The sequence below is a fragment of the Ovis aries genome, chromosome 2, assembly GCF_016772045.2.
Source record: "Ovis aries strain OAR_USU_Benz2616 breed Rambouillet chromosome 2, ARS-UI_Ramb_v3.0, whole genome shotgun sequence".
Taxonomy (NCBI): Eukaryota; Metazoa; Chordata; class Mammalia; order Artiodactyla; family Bovidae; genus Ovis; species Ovis aries.
In genome coordinates this window covers 129,045,389-129,063,154 of record NC_056055.1, presented here as the reverse complement: position 1 = coordinate 129,063,154, position 17,766 = coordinate 129,045,389, and the positions used below count along the sequence as shown (strand labels likewise).

At 39.3% G+C, this 17,766-nt stretch overlaps 1 pseudogene; it reads left to right on the top strand.

Annotated features, from left to right (window-relative positions):
• The first annotated feature begins 16,545 nt into the window (after nt 1-16,545).
• LOC101102129 (bcl-2-like protein 1) lies at nt 16,546-17,229 on the top strand (annotated as a pseudogene).
• The last annotated feature ends 537 nt before the right edge of the window (nt 17,230-17,766 follow it).

The following is a 17,766-nucleotide window of genomic DNA, read 5'->3' as shown; positions in this document are numbered from 1 at the left end:
AATAATACTGAATTCATAGAATTAATGTTAAATGAGATATGGCATATGGAGACATATTGTTTTATTCAAAATAGATTATAAAATTTGTACCTTCTAGTATAAGTCGTGTGATGGACTACTCAATTCTTTAAAGATTTTATTGAACATATGTATGCTTCCAATATTTGTATGTGCTAGAAATTTTTTGCATTGAATGTGTTCACATTTAATTACTAATCTATGTAAATTGTTGAGTGTATTTTCTATATACAACAAATTACTTGAAACAGATATCCCATAGATATACAATGGTGCTCCCTCATCAAACATCCATGACCACATCTTAATAAAGACAGTAAATACAATCATAAAAAGATTATGAATGGAGACAGCTAAATGTTCCCAAGTTTGTCCTGGGCTTCTAATCCAGAAAGTGTCCATTAATAAGTTACCAAATAGAAGAATAAATGAAGTATATAGTACCAGTCTCTAAGAGATAAGAGATACAGCTGCTGCTAAGTCGCTTCAGTTGTGTCCGACTCTGTGCGACCCCATAGACGGCAGCCCACCAGGCTCTCCCATCCCTGGGATTCTCCAGGCAAGAACACTGGAGTGGGCTGCCATTTCCTTCTCCAACGCATGAAAGTAAAAAGTGAAAGTGGAGTTGCTCAGTCGTATCCGACTCTTAGAGACCCCATGGACTGCAACCTATCAGGCTCCTTCATCCATGGGATTTTCCAGGCAAGAGTACTGGAGTGGGGTGCCATTGCCTTCTCCAAAGAGATACAGACCTACACCTAAATAAGCACCAATTTAGGCCAACTTGGTCTTCCCTGGTGGCTTAGATGGTAAAGTGTCTGCCTGCAGTGCAGGAGACCAGGGTTCGATCCCTGGATCAGGAAGATCCCCTGGAGAAGGAAATGAGGAGCCTGGTAGGCTACAGTCCATGGGATCGCAAAGAGTTAGACATGACTGAGCAACTTCACTTTCACTTTCACTTTAGGCCAACTTATCACATATGTTGAATAAGTTTTATAAATTGACAACATGCTGATATGCCCTCAGATCTATTTTTATTTTGGATGACTGCTCTAGTACTATCCTTGGACTGGGCACATGAAACAGACATATTGGAGCTCAGTGTCCAATGGGAGAAACAGATAATAAACAATACATATTATGAGTTACGTATTGTGAAGAAATAACCAGGACACAGTGTATTTGAATAAAAGGTCATTATCCACCATGAATGGCCCAGGAAAAGTTCTTAGGGAATTATATAACATTTAAATTGTATTTGAAGAATGGAGGGGTCTGTAATGTGACTAATGGGGAAGAGGGTGTTATAGATTGATTATTTGTGCTCCCCTCAAAATTCATGCTGAAACCATATCCCTTAAATGAATGGCATTATGAGGTGAGACCTTTGAAAGGTAATTAAGATTAGATGAGTCCATGTGGGTCGACCTGTCATGGCATTATTAAAGTCAAGAGAGAGTTTGCTCCCCCTCGCTGCTCTCTGCCAGCAGAGGATACCATGAGAAGTAGGCAGCCTACAACCTTGAAGAAGGTCCTCACTAGCACTCAACAGTGCTAGCATGTTGAACTTGGACCTCCAGCCTCCAGAACCATGAGAAATCATTCCTGTTGTTCCCCTGGAGTAGGAAAATGGATACCCACTCCAGTATTCTTGCCTGGCAAATTCCATAGACAGAGGACCCTGGAGGGCTACAGTCCATGGGGTCATTAAGAGTGGGACATGACTAGGAACACACTGTTTAAAAGCCACCAAGCCTATACTTTGTTATAGCAGCCCGAATTAACTAACGCAGGAGGTTTTACACAAAGTAGTTAGGTTGGTCGGAAGCGAGAGAGGAAATGGTTAAGCAGTAACGATCCAGTGTTGCTACTTGCACAAAGAGGGTGTCTAATGGTGTTCTACAGGTAGGACCAGAGCACTGCACCCTAAGACACGAGTGTCATTGTAGCTTCCGGTCAGAAAGTGACTTTTCTTATCAAAGAGGACAATTATAAAGTGTTTCCTTCCCCAGAGACTAGTAAAGAAGGCTGAGGATGGAGCTGATTCAGTTAGAAGAAGCTGCAGGGCAGACTGAGCCAGATGTCTGCATTTTGCAAAGCATATCAAAGGCAAGCAAAGCCTCAGGTTCAATTAATTAAAAGATGTACTTTATTTAATTTTACAGAACTTGAGAACAGACTAAAACAACAAAAGTATCAATCAGGGCAGTCTGAAAGTGTAAAATAACATGGGTTGCACATAAAAGAAGCTACAAAATTTGGACAATAGAGAAAAAGAAAATTCAGCCCAACCAGAACAAAGAATATAGCGTTAACGGCAATAATTATCACCAGTTTGTGAGAAGAGGCTGAAAGTTAATGTTAATTCAACAAATATTTATTGTGTTACATCAGGGTATAAAGAAAACAAGGACACAAAGATACCTGCTCTCAGGGAACTTACAACGAGGGGCTAGGAGGGGGGGGAGAAATGATTGGCATCAAGCATTAAACACAAGGAATATGTAAATGATATAGTAAGTTAGAAAATGCTAAATACTGTGGAAGAAGATAAAGATCAGTAGAAAAAGGAAGAAAAAGGTGGCAGAAAGGATGATTCACAATATTAAATAGTTGTTCAAACAGAAAGAGACTCACAGTCTTTCTAGTTGAGGGGAGTGGAGGAAGGAAGGGATAGTTAGGGAGTTTGGGATGGACATGTTTACACTGCTGTATTTAAAATGAACAACAAGGACCTACTGTTGTCCATGGAACACATGGAACTCTGTTCAATGTTATTTGGCAGCCAGAATGGGAGGGGAGTTTGTGGGGAAATGGATACATGTGTATGTATGGTTGAGTCCCTTTGCTGTTTACCTGAAACTGTCACAACATTATTAATCAGCTATACCCCAAGACAAAATAAAGAGTTGTGTTTTTTTTTTAATAGTTGTTCAAGTCAGCCTCATTGATAAGCCGATGTTTAAGCAAAGACTTGCAGGAGATAAAGGAATTCTCAACAGCTATCTGAAGGAACAAAACTCTAGGTTAAGAGAATCCAGCTCAGGCATTGCTGTCAGTACTTAGATTTCCATGTAGTAAAATAAGTATTTCATTCATTTACATGATCATTATACATAATTAAAATATATTTTAGGCATGAATTATCATGTTCAGGCAAATCCTTTTCTTGCCTTCAACTAAATAAAATAGCCCTGCCAGATGTCACTAGAAATAGATTTCAAGACTTCTTTGGATCTTAACTAACAGCCACGACCAAGATTCTAAATCCAGAATAGGGAAAACAAAGACAGCAGCACTCATTACACAATGCTGCTTTGTGAGGGATCATTTGTGTCCCGGCATGTTTCACGTTATCTTAGGTAAAACAGAAAATAAATGTCATGAACGCTACCTGAGGAGGAATTAAAAAATAATTTAGCTTAGTATCCAACTTGCACTTTTGACATTGTCTGTCAGTCAGTCAGTTCAGTTGCTCAGTCATGTCCAACTCTTTGCGACCCCATGAATCGCAGCACACCAGGCCTCCCTGTCCATCACCAACTCCCGGAGTTCACCCAGACTCACGTCCATCAAGTCCATGATGCCTTCCAGCCATCTCATCCTCTGTCGTCCCCTTCTCCTCCTGCCCCCAATCCCTCCCACCATCAGAGTCTTTTCCAATGAGTCAACTCTTCACATGAGGTGGCCAAAGCACTGGAGTTTCAGCTTTAGCATCATTCCTTCCAAAGAAATCCCAGGGCTGATCTCCTTGAAAATGGACTGGTTGGATCTCCTTGCAGTCCAAGGGACTCTCAAGAGTCTTCTCCAACACCACAGTTCAAAAGCATCAATTCTTCGTGCTCAGCCTTCTTTACAGACCAACTCTCACATCCATACGTGACCACTGGAAAAACCATAGCCTTGACTAGATGGACCTTAGTCGGCAAAGTAATGTCTCTACTTTCGAATATGCTATCTAGGTTGCTCATAACTTTTCTTCCAAGGAGTAAGCATCTTTTAATTTCATGGCTGCGGTCACCATCTGCAGTGATTTTGGAGCCCAAAAAATAAAGTCTGCCATTGTTTCCACTGTTTTCCCATCTATTTCCCATGAAGTGATGGGACTGGATGCCATGATCTTCGTTTTCTGAATGTTGAGCTTTTAATGTGCATATGCCAATCCCAACCTCCCAGTTCATTCCCCCACCCAACCCTCCACATTTCTCCTTTGGCAACACAAGTCCACCCTCTGTGTCTGTGAGTCCATTTCTTTTCTATAAACAAGTTCACCTGCTTATTCTTTTTTAGGTTCCACATATAAGTGATATCATACAATATTGTCTCTGACTTACTTCACTTAATATGATAAGCTCTTGGTCTGTCCATGTTGCTGCAAATGGCATTATTTCATTCTTTTTTAGGGCTGAGTAATATTCCATTGTATATAACCACATCTTCTTCATCCATTCATCTGTCAATGGACAGTTACTTTGCTTCCCTGTCCTGGCTATTGTGAATAGTGCTCCTATAAACATTGGAGTGCATGCATCTTTTCGAATTAGAGTTTTTGTATTTTCTGGATGTTCACGCAGAAGTGGATTGCAGGATCATGTGGCAACTCTATTTTTAGATTTTTAAGGAATCTCCATACTGTTCTCCATAGTGGAACTCCATAGTGTACCAATTTACATTCCCACCAACAGTATAGGAGGGTTCCCTTTTCTCCACACCCCTTCTAGCATTTATTATTTGTAGATTTTTTGGTAATGGCCATTCTGACCAGTATGAGGTGATACCTCACTGTAGTTTTAATTCATGTTTCTCTACTAGCAATGTTGAACATCTCATGTGTAGCATTTATGTGACCCCTTGATTCTTGAAAAAAGAGAATCTTAGCTTTTGTGAAGTCAGACATGACTGAGCAACTCCACTTTCACTTTTCACTTTCATGCATTGGAGAAGGAAATGGCAACCCACTCCAGTGTTCTTGCCTGGGGAATCTCAGGGACAGGGGAGCCTGGTGGGCTGCCATCTATGAGGTCTCACAGAGTTGGACACAACTGACACGACTTAGCAGCAGCAGCAGCTTTTTTAAAATAGTGGGGTGAGGGGGAGAAGTTTGCTTTAGTTTTGCTAATTAAAGCAAAAATGTGATGTAATTATTGAAAAAGCCAGTTAAATCTTAAGGCAGCATACATGGAAATATAATATTCAGATCTTAAAAGTATTTGCATGTATTTTGCATCAGTCCTATCATATCTAATTAATAAAGTTCATTTCTGAGCATTACATTTAAAAAGAAATTTTAGGAAGAAATGGTTAGGTTATAAGATCACGACTTTGGTGATGTAGGGGTACAGAAGCGGCCACAAGAATGGTTAATGAACACAGTTAGAGACAAGATAAGACAGAACTTTCAAATACTTGGCTGTCATAATGGTTTTAACAGAAGCTTTTAGTACATTCCATATGACAGGATGAGGCCCAGTGGCAGGCAGTTAAGAAGAAGCAGATTTTGGCACAGAGTAAGGAGAAACTTTGTGAAAGTTAGAACTTTCTAGATTTTAAAAAAGTGGTTTATCAGCTCATGAACTAAACTCTGGTTATTATGAATGAGTATTTAAAAAGAATTTAGATGGTGAACTATAGTCAACATTCCCATATATAATGGAATCCTACTATCTAGGCTTGATCGCTAAAAAATTTTCCCATAGTCACATTCCTTGATTTTATGATGTTTACAAATGAGCAATGGCTAACTAAAATGCCTTCTTTTCTGAATCATACATGTCATAAAAATTAGTATAAATTTGAGAAACTTCATTTATAAGTTTGTTGATATCTTAAATGTTATCCAAGCTATCATGAACCAAACTAAAAATGCTAGAAGTGAGGTCATACTGCTTAGTGACTTAACTTTCTTTAGTGACAATAATGAATTGGGTCATTCTAGTTCCTAATTTATTACCTTTTATCTCCACACATTCTTTTGGCCCTGCTTTGTGATACCAGAACTGGGCTTTGCAGACCACATTTCTCATTTGCCAGCTAGCTTGCTGTTAGGTCCTGCCAATGCAAGAAGCTGGGAGAGACTGCAATGCTGAAGGAAGGAGAGAGATTTTCTTCTTCGAGGGCTCTGTTTCTCATGCTATGGTGAGAAAATCGGTGTGTGTGTGTTGGAGAAGGGTAAAATGGGACAGTGTCCTAGAAGTCTCTCCCAGCAGTAGAAATTCTCATAGTTTTGCAGCAGTTGATGACCTCCAGCCACTTTTCCCTTCAGCCCAGCATCAGGTAGCATGTTTGTGTGGGAGCCACAACCATTAGGATCTGACTCTCACCTATTAAGAGATCCTTTCTTACAGAACTCCCTTTTTCCCTTGTATCTTGCTAAGTCCCAAGAGTCCTTTCTATAGCTGCTACTCAGAATACCTTTGAGTTCTCTATAATTTCTTATAGTAGTTAGCCATCCTATATCTAATTGATAATCATTTATACTTATATTTGCCTGGACAAACTGCTGTCATGGTTCCCACCCCCTGATTGTACCATGACTAATACAAGAATTGACAATAAAAATTAAAAGCAAATGCTGTGTGCTGTGCTAAGTCGCTCAGTCATGTTCAACTCTTTGTGACCCTATGGACTGTAGCCCACCAGGCTCCTTTGTCCAAATAACAAAAGCCAGTTCAAAGCCTCTCACTACTCTTGTTGTTATTCAGTTGCTCAGTCATGTCCAACTCTTTGTGACCCCATGGACTGCAGCACACCAGGCTTCCCTGTCCTTTACCATCTCTCGGAGCTTGCTCAAACTCATGTCCATTGAGTCAGTGATGCCATCTAACCATCTCATCCTCTGTTGTCCCCTTCTCCTCTTGCCTTCAGCCTTTCCCAGCATCAGGGCCTTTTCTAATGATTTGGCCCTTTGCATCAGGTGGCCAAATTATCGGTTTCTCCTAAAACTATCACATAATAAATAGGAATGTTATTTTCCTTCCCCTGATATTGTGATGATGTCTAGAGTAATGGGTTGAGTAGAAATGGTTTTCGACGCATTTCACTGGGCACTGGTCCTGTTCTGACAGAAGAGCTTGATGAGTATCATATATGTTCATAGTCTTCCAACAGCTTGCCTGACCCCCAAGGACTACTTATAAATATTTGAAGCACTGATTTGTGGAAGGTAGAAGCTTGACATGAACATCAGTTGTGTAAAATCTCACAACAACAACAAAAAATTAACACATGCAGCTTCTTTGGTGTCAGATTTAACCATATCCAGTACTATGGGGTTTCCCAGGTGGCTCAGATGGTTAATAATCTGCCTGCAATGTTGGAAACTGGGTTCGATCCCTGGGTTGGGAAGATCCCCTGGAGAAGGAAATGGCAACCTATTTCAGTATTCTTGCCTGGAAAATCCCACGGATGGAGGAGCCTGGCAAGCTATACTCCAGGGGGTGACAAAGATTCAGACACAACTGACCAACAAACGCTATATGAAAAGGATGCTAAAAACATAGGATCTACTCTAAGTCTACATATCAAATAATACATGATAAATTTGGCATTAAAATATTGTATACTAATTTATATAAATACATATAAATTATAAATGTTCAATCAGCTCTGTAGATCTCAGTAGAATCTAGATACTTGCTCCCAACCTAAATTCTATGAAACAAGATAGCAATCACCAGAAAAAAAATGATGTAATAAAAGAGGTCAAAACATTAAAAGTCAAATGTTCACCATCTTTCCTCTTCTCCTGCTTGTGAAAGAAAGACTTTTAGTTGCTCAACTATACTTCTTCATTATGCTGATTTAGACGGTGGTGATGCTGGAGGTTATAAGTACGAATAAAGAATGAAAAAAAGTCAGATAAAGAGAATGATTTTGCTGTGCAACAGAATAAGATGTAGGGAGCAAAGAAGGAACTAACAAAAGGCCCTTAAAGTATTAACATGGGGAACGAAAAGGTGCGGGGAACAGAGAATTTGGGATTGACATAGAAGAGCCAGGGAGAATCTAACTCAGAAGCAGAGAGCTCTGGTTGGGAGCTGGGGATACAAAAATGTGTGATTACAAGAAAGGCAGGGGTTTAAGGGAAATATTGGGGTTGGCCAAAAAGTTTGTTCATAACATCTTACAAAAAACTCAAACAAACGTTTTGGTCAACCAATATACATGACTGAGCAACTGGGCTGAATTAAATATATGTAAAGGAAATTTTAATATGTTTTCCTGTGTGATGTTTGTTTAATACTTCCCAGAGTAACTTCGATGTTGTTTGATTACTGAGTCATGTCTGACTCTTTGCAACCCCATGGACTGCAACACACCAGGCTTCCCTGTCCTTCACTGTCTCCCGGAGTTTGCTCAAACTCATGTCCATTGAGTTGGTGAGGCCATCCAACCATCTCATCCTCTGTCACCACCTTTTCCTTCTACCCTCAATCTTTCCCAGCAGCAGGGTCTTTTCCACTGAGTCAGCTCTTTGCATTGAATTCATCAAAGTATTGGAGCTTCAGCTTTAGCATCAGTCCTTCCAATGAATATTCAGGGTTGACGTCCTTTAGGGTTGACTGGTTTGATCTCCTTGCAGTCCAAGGGACTCTCAAGAGTCTTCTCTAGTACCACAATTTGAAAGTACCAATTTTTCAGTGCTCAGCCTTCTTTATAGTCCAACTCTCACATCGGTACATGACAATTGTATAGCTTTGACTATACAGATCTTTGTCAGCAAAGCGACGTCTCTGCTTTTGAATATGCTGCCTAGGTTTGTCATAGCTTTTCTTCCAAGGAGCAAGCGTCTTTTAATTTCATGACTGCAGTCACCATCCACAATAATTTTGGAGCCCAAGAAAATAAAATCTGCCACTGTTTTCACTTTTGCCCCATCTATTTGCCATAAAGTGATGGGGACTGGCTGCCATGATCTTAGTTTTTTGAAAGTTGAGTTTTAAGCCAGCTTTTTCACGCTCCCGTTTTACATTTGTCAAGAGGCTCTTTAGTTCCCCTTTGCTTTCTGCCATTAGGGTAGTATCATCTGCATAGTTGATATTTCTCCCAGAAATCTTGATTCTAGCTGTGATTTATCCTGCCCAGAATTTCACATGATGAGGTTACTCCCCAGGGAAACCTCAATAAAATGTTAATAGTTTTCCATTGCTTTTCAAGACTTTTTTTCTGTTTTATTTGGTGTGGCACATTAGTTTATTTTGGATGTGACAGGATAAAAGAGAGAAGTCTCAAGATAGCCCAGTTACATTCAGGACTCAAATGGAAAGGAGAGGCCTTCCCATCCTCTGGTGCACCTTTCTATTACATGCTTTAATATCAGTTTTGCATTAACAAAGTGCAACTGGAAAAGAAGTGAATACTTACCGCTGTCTGTATTACATATGGGTTCCCTTCTTTCTGCCCCAAATTTCATAATATAATTCAAACATACCTTTTAGTATTCAATAGAGATGTCCTAATATACTAAAGATGTCCCAATACTAAACATAATAGCTGGTCATTTTTAGATACTGTTTAGGTTATCAAGTATACTATTAAGTACAATTTTGTTATAAAATTTATAGAGATTGGTGACTTTATTTATATGGTCAAGATTATACTTTTCACATAACAACAAAGGCTAAAGTAAATGGAAATATCCCAAATACTTATTGGTTTATCTATTTCTTACTTCAGAATGCCACTTTTTTTTTTTCAGTATCAGGAATAAAAATTTAATACCTTCTTGGGAGTTGAGGGTGCTAGAAAACGGGAGAAGGCCAAGATGAATAGCACAGTTTCACCATCAGGTTAATGAGTGAGAATGATTTAAACATGGCAGGGCCAGGAGTCCCCTGAGTTACAAAAATTATGTCAGATATTCTAGAAACTGAGATCTTCCTGCTTGATGTATAAGAGAAACTCTACAGGCTATTTGAAAGCTTTCACTTCTTATTATACAAAACTACTGCCTCTGAGTATTGTAAGTTTCACTTCTAGTAATGGAGAATTCATCTTTTACTAGGCCAATGCCTCCCCGACCCCTAACCGGGAACAATTAGAAACTTTGTACAAAGAGGGTTTTTAAATTACCAGAAATGGGACTAGGGTGTAGTAAGTAGAAAGTGCAAAATTTAGGAGTGCCAGGAGCTCAGTAATTCAGAGAAATCACATTCTAATGCAGTGTATTCAAAATTTGTGCAAAAACTCCATGGTGAACAAAGTGTCAAAATTTTAAATAAAAATAAGGCCAATGTTGTAATTTTTCTCTCGTTTTTGGTTCTAACGTGGTTCAGCATGGCTGTCACTCATCCTTCTTCAAAATGTTGGTATTTTTCTGACCATGGATTTTTGCATTAATTAGTAAGCAACAAATAGAATAAAGGAAATTCTCTGGGTTCTGCAAAGGAAAACTGAGAGAAACAACTGAGGGAAACAACTGAGAGAAAAATGGTACAAAAAATGAGTGAGGATCATCTCTGCTCCACCCAAACTAATCACAGTTATTCCTCTGCAAAGGGTCAAAAATGTGACTGAATGTTACCGTCTCAGCAGAGCAAACGTTTTCCGACCGTTAATGTTAAATACTAGTTTCATCTTCATCTCTGCCTGGCATTTGGAGCTTGCTGTATAATCTGTAGGAACTCCAGTCTGGAACACCATAGAACAACTTGAGAGTCTGAACTAAAACTACGGCAAGGGGAATCATTATCGAGTTGCCACTAAGGAAAGCCTCCAAAAACTAGAAAAAAAAAAAATCTTTTGGTAATGGCTTCTGTCTCAGGTTATTTGAGTGTAATTTGACAGAATTTGGTAATAGGGATGTTTGGTAAATTCAGAGATGCTCTGCCACAATCCTTTCAAGAACCCTTGCTACTTGGTTCTGGGGAATGCAGTCATTATTGCTGCCAGCTTTCACCTCCTGCAGGTCCACCTTAGGGGTAAAGAACCGCCTTCCCTAACATCACATCCCTCTCAGGGCTGCCCCTAGCTGCTGGATGAGCAGAACTGGAGTTGAAGGGCCCTCAACATTTCAACCTAAGGCAAACAGTTCTGAAGGCCGGTATTCCTGCATAAGTCTTGCTGGACTGGTCCAAGATACACTGGTCTGCATTGGTTCAATTTCTCCTGATGCTCAGCCTTGTTTCCTCTGCTTCCATTCACACCTGTCATTCCAAAGCCCATCTCCACATTTGCTTTCTGCAGACCCAACTCGGACAGAGAGGGAAACTAGATGACATTTTTTCTTTTACAATTATTATTCCAAACAACAAAAACCTAATGAAAAAATTATTAAATACACCACTATATGTTCCACATAACTCTTTGAGCTCCCTAATTTAGATTGCAATCGGCAGACTCCAGATGGTAAAGAATCCACCTGCAATGCAGGAGCCCCAGGTTTGATCCCTGGGTCAGGAAGATCCAATGGAGAAAGGAATGGCAACCCACTCCAGTATTCTTGCCTGGAGAATTCCATGGACAGAGAAGCCTGGTGGGCTACAGCACATGGAGTAGCAAAGAGTCGGACATGACTGAGCGACCAACACACTTTCTTTCTATGATTTTGGATTCATAATTTTGACTGATATTTTTTAACATCCAAAACCTTATAGCACATTTGTCCACCTGTCTGTCTTTTGCAGCACCCTTGTGGTAGGAGATCCAACCAGTCCATCCTAAAGGAGACCAGTCCTGGGTGTTCACTGAAGGACTGATGCTGAGGCTGAAACTCCAGTACTCTGGCCACCTCATGCGAGGAGTTGACTCATTGGAAAAGACCTTGATGCAGGGAGGGATTGGGAACGACAGAGGATGAGATGGCTGGATGGCATCACCGACTCGATGCACATGAGTTTGGGTGAACTCTGGGAGTTGGTGATGGACAGGGAGGCCTGGCGTGCTGTGATTCATGAGGTCGCAAAGAGTTGGACACAACTGAGCAACTGAACTGAACTGAACTAACTGTGGTATTCCATGGTAGATTTCTTAACTGTCTCCAAATTTATGGCCTTATATTTTTTCTCTTTTTTCACTGCTTAAGATAGTTCTGTTATAAATATTTTTTACAAATTGCTTGCTTGCTTTTTGGATTAATTCCTTTGACAATTGCTTTCCTAGAGTTGGATCAGAGTCCTGTAAATATCACCAGTTAGCCGAGGGAAAGGAAGAATAAAAGGGAAAAGAATAAGGAGTCACATAATTACCACCTTTTCCTTTCTTATATATAAAAGATGTCTGTAAAAAGAATGAATATAAATATCAAACAACCTGAAAATCCAATCTTGGCTAATTTCATTTTCTCTATGAATCTTCTTGAATAATCCTACTTTACAGTAATTTAGACTTTGAATATGGATAGTGAAAATAAATTTGTTTATATACCATTATGCAAAATCCAGTTCATAGAATATTCAATGACTTTAGTATAAAAGAAAAAAAGTTCAGAAGGTAAACAAGTTTGGCAAATAGTACATATTAAAAATCTTCTTAAAGATTAATAATGTAATTTAGTTCAGTTGCTCAGTCATGTCCAACTCTTTGCAACCCCATGGACTGCAGCACGCCAGGCCTCCCTGTCCAACACCAACTCCTCGAGCTTGCTCAAACTCATGTCCCTTCAGTTGGTGATGCTATCCAACCATTTCATCCTCTGTCATCCCCTTCCTCTCCTGCCTTCAATCTTTCCCAGCATCAGGGTCTTTTCCAGTGAGTCAGTTCTTTGCATCAGGTGGCCAAAGTATTGGAGTTTCAGCTTCAACATCAGTCCTTCCAATGCATGTTCAGGACTGATTTCCTTTAGGATTGACTGGTTGGATCTTCTTGCAGTCCAAGGAACTTCCAAGAGTCTTCTCCAACACCACAATTCAAAAGCATCAATTCTTTGACATTCAACTTTCTTTATGGTCCAACTCTCACATCCATACATGACTACTGGAAAAACCATAGCTTTGACTAGACTGACCTTTGTCAGTAAAATAATGTCTCTGCTTTTTAGTATGTTGTCTAGGCTTCTTATAACTTTAAAGGAAAAATTCTTACAGCAAAGAAACATTAAATTTATTTAATCCATCTATCCAGAAAATTAATACATAAGAAAAAAAGAGAGTATGGTGTATATAGTATCATTAAAAAACTTTTAAGAAAAAATGTTTATATATGCAGAGTCACTATTTTAACATGTACCTATATTTCTAGCAGAGCCCATTTATGCAATACACTATTATCCCCTCCAAAACCTACCACCCATCCAGGCAAATTTTAGGTGTTTTACAAAGGTTTATGAAATTGCAGTAAACGTCTGTTAAAAATTGCTTTGTTCAGAAAACTATAAGCAAGGTGAAAAGACAGCCTTCGGAATGGGAGAAAATAATAGCAAATGAAGCAACTGACAAACAACTAATCTCAAAAATATACAAGCAACTCCTACAGCTCAATTCCAGAAAAATAAATGACCCAATCAAAAAATGGGCCAAAGAACTAAATAGACATTTCTCCAAAGAAGACATACGGATGGCTAACAAACACATGAAAAGATGCTCAACATCACTCATTATCAGAGAAATGCAAATAAAGACCACAATGAGGTACCATTTCACACCAGTCAGAATGTCTGCGATCCAAAAGTTCACAAGAAATAAATGCTGGAGAGGGTGTGGAGAAAAGGGAACTCTCTTACACTGTTGGTGGGAATGCAAACTAGTACAGCCACTATGGAAAACAGTGTGGAGATTCCTTAAAAAACTGCAAATAGAACTGCCTTATGACCCAGCAATCCCACTGCTGGGCATACACACCAAGGAAACCAGAATTGAAAGAGACACATGTACGCCAATGTTCATTGCAGCACTGTTTATAATAGCCAGGACATGAAAGCAACCTAGATGTCCATCAGCAGATGAATGGATAAGAAAGCTGTGGTACATATACACTATGGAGTATTACTCAGCCGTTAAAAAGAATACATTTGAATCCGTTTTAATGAGGTGGATGAAACTGGAGCCAATTATACAGAGTGAAGTAAGCCAGAAAGAAAAACACCAATTCAGTATACTAACACATATATATGGAATTTAGAAAGATGGTAATGATAACCCTGTATGCAAGACAGCAAAAGAGACACAGATGTAAAGAACAGACTTTTGGACTCTGTGGGAGAGGGAGAGGGTGTAATGATTGGGGAGAATGGCATTGAAACATGTATACTATCATGTAAGAAATGAATCGCTAGTCTAGGTTCGATACAGGATACAGGATGCTTGGGGCTGGTGCACTGGGATGACCCAGAGAGGTGATATGGGGAGGGTGGTGGGAGGGAGGTTCAGAGTTGGGAACTCATGTACACCTGTGGTGGATTCATGTCAATGTATGGCAAAACCAATACAGTATTGTAAAGTAAAAAAAATAAAATTAAAAAAAATTGCTTTGTTCAATCCTAGATATTTATATAATATAGTTTTAAAGAAAGATGACAGCTAAGGGGAGCTACAGAAAAAAATCATAGAACTCATGTTGAATTATTTTTCTTGTACATATGAAGTTGTTCTGTGAGAATAAGAATACTCAGCAGATGTACAAATCCATTATCTTTTCATATGGCAATATGTTCCTCCTTTCAGAAAACTGGAGCGTTTGGAACATAAAATAATATAAATGGTTTGATGGGCAAAGCATTTTCTGTGAAGATGATTGGCACAAAATAATGAAACAATCATAAATGATGTTACACAGGTGAGCTTAATTGGATAGTAACTCTTGATGTTCACCATTTAACGAAGCCTCAAGTATATAATAACCCTGTGCCATACTTGGAGCAGCAGATTTCCTGCACATATATCCACACGCACCTCCCACATTAAAACCCAGTGTCTGGTTTCCATTTCGTGTCGTTTCATCCTTGACACTCTCAAGTCTTATTGGAGCTACTCCATGAGTCACATAACCTGTGTATTCAGAAATAGGTGTTTGGAAAGCTACATCTGGTGAATAACATTAAAGATAGAAGATGCGAGATCTGAAACAGCCTACTTAATTCATTCTCACTTGGCACTGCCCCTACTAGCTCCACTATTACAGACTGAGCTCGAAGAACTACTCAGAAATCCCCTCCTACCTTGAAATTCCAAATGATATTTCTCTCTGTATCTTTAGATGGTCATAAAATTATTACTCGAGTCAAGATTTTAAAAATCAAGATTAACCCTTCATTTTTTTTTTATTTTTTTTAATTTTTAAAATTTTTAATTCTTGTTTGGGAACGCATGTAAGAACCCTTCATTTTTAAAGTTGAGAAAACTGAGAGCCAGAGAGTTGAAAGTACTTGCCCAGATTCAGAGAATAAGTTTTGTGTAAATGTGTATGAAAATACAGTGTCTCTTGGCTCCTAATACATTTTTTTTCACTGCATTTTTCTAAGAAACTTTGGAAGTATAGCTAAAAAATATTGCATTATGATTAAAGAGTACATGTTTTGAAGTTAGAAAGACTAAGGTAACAAAAGGAGTCTGATTTAACTCTCTGACCTTATTTTATTCATTAGTAAAAGAGTAACACCGTTCTCTTTGAAGACGGACCATCAAGGGCGAGTCACTACTGCCACCTGAAAACTGGGCTCACTGCTCAGAAGGTGTCAGACAACAGACACAACTAAAGCAGAGTGGAGGAAGGAAGAATTTATTACTTGCGGTCTTTGATTACATAAAAGGATTCCTCTCTATTAAAATAGCTAAGTTTTGAAGAAAGAGACAAAATGGTGCAGTAGAAGGGCATTCAGCTCACCTCCTCTCATAAGCACACCTGAATCCCAACCATCTACTGAAGAACCAACCATTGAGTTTAAAAGAAGGAAGACTGGCATCCTTCCTTATGATACAGTATTGTGAGTTTTACGTAACAAGATATTCTTTAATCCTATAACTATTGTTAACACAGCTTTATTTATTTTAAATTTTTTAAAACTTTTAGCACAAACAGTCATCTTGACATAAGCAGAAAAACATTTCTAGGAACTGAAAGACACGTCTCTTTCTCTGCCCATTTGGTATCAAGACGGGCTAACAAAACAATGGAAAGCTGGGAAATTAATCTTACAGGGAAAAGGGTATGCTTGTATTTCTCCAGATAAATCCAACAAAAATCAGTTGGCTCCCTCTTCAGAAGATCCACCCCAGGAGAGCCTCCGGTGTTCAAAATAAAAAAGAAACGGCAAAATTCCAAGATAGAAAAAATTCCAATACAAACCATGGCAACTCTAAAAACCTCCAAGAAACACCACCCTCAACATCATTGACCTTATGATCTCCTTACTAGGAATAAACAAAAACCCTTACTAATCAAGCTAAAAATCTGGTTTCTCAACAAAGAATGCCTCGGAATCCAGAAAATATTTTTGTTGCTATGTTTGCTTTGCTTGCCTTTGCTTCCCACCCCTGCCCCACCCCGCTCAAGCTGAATTAATTAATGATACTTGTTGGACCTATATACCTAAACCCCTTTTTTACTATAGGTATTTTAGACAATAGACTGGTGGAACCCATCCTTATTATAAAAATGTCTCAGAGCAACCAGGAACTAGTGGTTGACTTCCTCTCTTACAAGCTTTCCCAGAAAGGATACAGCTAGAGTCAGTTTAGTGATATGAAAGAAAACAGAACTGAGACCCCAGAAGGGACAGAATCAGATATGGAAACCTCCAGTGGCAACCCATCCTGGCACCTGGCAGATAGCCCTGCGGTGAATGGAGCCACTGGCCACGGCAGAAGCTTGGAAAGTGTTCCCCATGATGACAGTAAAGCAAGCCCTGAGGGAGGCAGGCAGTGAGTTTGAACTGAGGTACCAACAGACATTCAGCGACCCGACGTCCCAGCTCCACATCACCCCAGGGACAGCATATCAGAGCTTTGAACAGGTAATGAATGAACCCTTCCCAGATCACGGGGTGAACTGGGGTCACATTGTGGCCTTTTTCTCCTTCAGTGCGACAAGATGCATGAAAGGCATAGACAAGGAGAGACAAGTATCGGTGAGTCAGGTCACAACTTCAGTGGCCACTTACCTAAATAACCACCTAGAGCCTTGGATCCAAGAGAACGGAGGTGGGACACTTTTGTGGAACTCTACAAAAACAGTACAACAACCGAGAGCCAAAAGGGCCAAGAGCGCTTCAACCGCTGGTCCCTGACGGGCATGACTGTGGCTGGTATGGTTCTGCTGGGCTTGCTCTTCGACTCATAGTAACTATTCCTTTCATTATAGTCATTCACATTTTATACAAGCTTGTGTTCCTCTTCCTTTTGTTGTAGCTATAGTGAACTTGCAATTTAATAAGACGCTACATTTTGTGACATATCGATTACAAATTGTACACTTGTTTTAATTCCTCTGTTTCTTTGAAATATGAATCCCTAGAAAGAGGGTCCTGTGGCAGGACTTGCCTCTCAACTACTCACTAAATTACTCTGGCGATCTAAATGATTCATTGGATGGTTCATTCTTGACATTTAATAGTCATTTACACTACTGCCGCTGTCGCAGGCATCGCTTTACAAACCTCAATTCAAACACAAAACTTTATTCAAAATTGGACCAAAGACGCTCATACTATGTGGGCCACTCAGGCTCAGATAGGTGAGGAAATTCAGGATGAAATATAGGAACTAAAAACAGCTGTCAAATGGGTCAGAGATCAATTAATAGATTTACAAAAAACAAATAATATTAAAATGTGATTGGAATTCTACTCAATTTTGTATCACCCCTGTTCAGTTCAAC